The following is a 4,091-nucleotide window of genomic DNA, read 5'->3' as shown; positions in this document are numbered from 1 at the left end:
GATGTTATACCACCTAGTTATAGTCTTGACATCTGGAAAAATTGTGCCTTGGACAAAGATATTAAAGTAGTCTCTGACTTGGTGAGAGTGGCTGAGCTAGAAGGAGGCATTTTTAAGCTCACACACCAGTGAACAGGGGAAAGAGCAAAAGTTCTTTGATCAGAGGACGTAGGTCCAAATTCCTCCTCTGAGCTTTAACAAGTCAATTAACTTCTCTGGACCTCAGTTCCCTCACCTGTAAAATGAAAGGTTTGGCCTCTGAGGTATCTTCCAATTCTAAATATATGATTCTATGACCTAGCTTCCTTTTGTTTAGTTGCAATTCTTATCCAAAGGAGGCATCTCTGATGTTTCTTTTCCAGTGAATTGCAGAACTCCTATCTTGTAGCAGAATGTCTCTATGGGGAAGAAGATCTGTGGGAGAGTGCTCTTCCTCTATTAAAATTTTACTTTGATTTTTCATCATGATATGGAGGTGACCTGGGCTCTCAAACATTAGGTAAGTGGAGCATAAGCTTCGGCAGGTCCTCCCCAGCTAGGAAGGCTTTGAATTTGAAACTGTTAATAGTCATCCAAGGATGTGAATTTGAATCCTGGTTCTCCTCCTTCATATGTGTGGGACTTGAGACAAGTTACTTTACCTCGATAAGCCTCAATTTCCTCATCTGAAAAATTAGGAGGTTGGAGTAGATGATTTTTTTTAGAATCCCTTCCAGATCAGAATCCTATGATCTTATAACCAACCTGGTTTTCTTTGTAATAACTTCTCACAAGAAGGTTGAATACCAGATAAGGAATAGTTTTAGTTCTAGCAGCTCACGAAAATCTTCTAGCAAAGCCTTTAGAATATCTCCATCAGTGGAAAGAATGCTTACACTCTTGACATCACAAATCGTTTGAAGTATTTGAAGAATTTCTCTGGGCACCTCCAGCCAAGCATTCTTGAGGGTTGTGCCTTTACTGGACCACAGCCATCTCTATTCATCAAATTTCCTTATGTACATGATCCAAATTTTATATTCTTTAGCTCCAGTAATAGAGGGGCAAGTTTGTGATGTCAGCAGAGGTTGGTGGGAGGGAAAGGAGTCTTTTTACTTGCAAAGTGGCTGATTGTGATGAGTGACTATGGAGCACAGCAAAGATACAAACACAGATCTCAAACCCTTTCCTTGAAAAAACCAACTATATAAAACCAAGTCAGCTGGCCAACGATTCTGAAATCATTCCTAAAGTGCAACATGTTTGGATAATTCTAGCCTCAGAAGATAAGATAAGTTTCAGAGACTGAAGCTACTGTTACTATATTTTTAATCAGCAATGGAATCTTGGAGGGACAATTTAACTATCTTTCTATGAGCAGTCTGTAAGGAGTCTGAGAGTTTAATTGTCATTCTGGAAAGACTGTCAACTATGGTGACTGAGGAAAGGACAAATAAAAAGTATAGAGAGAATTTTTTTTCCCCTTGGACAACTAAATTTAACCCTTATCTTTAAAAGAAACATGAAGAAAATTCTTGAGAATACTTCCTCTTGGGGGAACTCAAGGGTACAACTATGTTTACGGAATAGATAAGTGAGCAGATGTAGTGGGTTAAAGGAGACTTTGACTTTGATGTTCTCCCAGCTGATACATTGTAAATAATCATTTGTGTTTTTGTTTTAGTATTCATTACACTGTTAATAGATAGTATTGTCAGGGACTTTGATGTTTATTTGAGCCTTGAAGGATTTGCTATATGTAGTCAGAAATGAGCACCTGCTTGTGGCAAAAGAGATTTTTCTTAAATATATAATAGTTAGTAAATTTTTGCATGCAGGAGAACTCAAGAGACAATTGTTTTATTTAGAAAGTGCTTGCAATTTTAGCAATTAATGTGGAAATGATCAGAACATATTTCTTTATTGCTTGGGATGAGATTGATTAGAAAAACAAGCCAGCAGAGTGTAGAAAGAAAGGGAATCATTTAGGCTAAAAATGGATTTTGTTGGCACTAAATTCCTGTTACACAAAGGATTTAGGAAGAGGAAAATGCAAAGAAACCTTTGAGAGAATGGGAGAAATATGGGCTAGGTTTTCAATATTATTAATACATATACAAACACACCTCTTCCTCCCTTCCCCCATCTCATTTTGGTTATGGTTTGCCTTGTAGATAGTCCTGGAGAAGAGAAGACTTTGAGGGCACATGGTAATTGTTCAAGTATGTCATGTGGAAGAGGGATTAGACTTGTGCTGTTTGGTCCCAAAAGCAGAACTAGGAGCCCCAGATACAGGGTTCAGAGAGGCAAATTTCAAGGTTTTAAAAAAGCTTCCAAATAGCAGAGATGCCAAAAAAAATTGGATTGGGCTATTGCAGTAGGCCAGGGGTCCCCAAACTATGGCCATGTATCCAGCCTCCACCACACTTCCAGAAGGGGCACCTCTTTCATTGGTGGTCAGTGAGAGGAGCACTGAATATGGCGGCGCCTCAAAGCACGGCATTGCTCACCTACAGTACTACTTCCAGTGACATAATCCTTTGTGTGGCGGCTTGTTCTGAGAGTAACTGAATGAGAACGAGGCATCACACAAAGGATTATGTGGCTGCACAATGGAAGATGTCAGCATGGTAAGCAGTGATCTGGGGGAGGGGATTCCGCACTGTGTATACTGCTGCCTGGTATAGTAGTGGCAGTGCTGGTCCTGTACAAGGTGTGACGGGCCCATCACAGCCAGCACTGCAGCCTCTGCTATCCCAGATAGCGGTATACAGTGTCACAGGCCCACTGTATACAGGCATTGGATAGTGGTGATCTGGCCTGTCACATCAGTGGTGGGTCTCTACTGTGAGAAACCCACCACTGCCACTGGGTGTTTTATAAGACACTCCCTATTTTTTTGGGTCAAATTAACATAAGACAGTGTCTTATTTTTGGGGAAACATGGTAGTACAATGTCCCCCATACTCCCCCAGATTCACAACATGATGGCCCCTATTAAAAGGGAGTATGGGGGCCATTGTACTGTGTAATAATGTGGGGAGAGACTTTTGGGCAAAAGGAGGTTATAGGGGTCATTATGTTGTGCATCTGGGGGAGTATAGTTGCCATTGTACTATGTGGGGGAAGTGAGGCATGTGTTTTTTGTATTATGGATCCATAAATACGGACCACAAGAGGACACACACTAGTGTCATGCCTTCTTTTTTCTTGTGGAATATGATCGTATGGCCATGCGATCAGATTCATTTGTGAGTACATAGATCACAGTGCGGTTTGCACAGGGTAGTATGAACTGGAAAGGTGGTGGAGGAACTGGCTCTGTAATTATGCCGGTTCCCACACCACACCAGTGTGAGCCTGAGGTAAAAGTGGAGTTCCACCAATATGGCCACTGGTGAGGCTGAAATGATGTGGACTGGGAAGGCTACATTGATGGACACAGATCAGACTGCATTGATGGGCAGTGCAGTCTGTATGCCTCTGTATGGGCAAAATTATTGTTGGTATATTGTTTATATAAATGTATGTGTATATATAAGTATTTTATTAATAGAAATTTGGAATCCCTAGGAAACAATGACATCAAGAAAGAGAAAAATTGACTCGGAGTGTAGGATATTCAAAGAACAGTGGACTTATGATTACTTTTTCATGCAGTACAAGGAAAGACCTGTATGTTTGATATGTCAGAATATAGTGTCTATGTTCAAAGAATACAATTTGCATTGGCACTATCAAACTCAACATAAAGAAAATATGATTGTTTGGTTGGAGATGTGAGAAAAGATAAAATATTAAAACTTAAAAATACATTGACAACTCAGCAAAGTACTTTTGTGAAGCAGAAGCAGCTAAATATTTCATCACTGTGAGCAAGTTTTCAAGTTGCCAAGCTAATAGCGTGCAATGGCAGATCATTTGTGGAGGGAGAATTTGTTAAAGAGTGCCTTCTTTCTGTTGCCAAAGAGATGTGTCCAGAAAAGGCAGACTTATTTAGTACAGTTAGTCTTTCAGGATCTACAATTTGAAGAATTGAAGAAATGGGAGACAATTTGCATCAGCATTTGCAAAACTCTTCAAGAAAACTTTCCTATTTTTCCTTGGTATTC

The 4,091-nt window shown here is 39.9% G+C and overlaps 1 non-coding gene across 1 annotated transcript; it reads left to right on the top strand.

Moving 5' to 3' along the window:
* Positions 1-2,517: 2,517 nt before the first annotated feature.
* Positions 2,518-2,576, top strand: MIR12297G-1 (microRNA mir-12297g-1). The gene has a single exon (NR_162821.1). It is a non-coding gene; the product is annotated as a microRNA mir-12297g-1 (primary transcript).
* The last annotated feature ends 1,515 nt before the right edge of the window (positions 2,577-4,091 follow it).

Source organism: Monodelphis domestica, chromosome 1 (genome assembly GCF_027887165.1).
Source record: "Monodelphis domestica isolate mMonDom1 chromosome 1, mMonDom1.pri, whole genome shotgun sequence".
In the NCBI taxonomy this organism is placed as follows: Eukaryota; Metazoa; Chordata; class Mammalia; order Didelphimorphia; family Didelphidae; genus Monodelphis; species Monodelphis domestica.
This window is presented reverse-complemented; position numbering and strand designations above follow the sequence as displayed.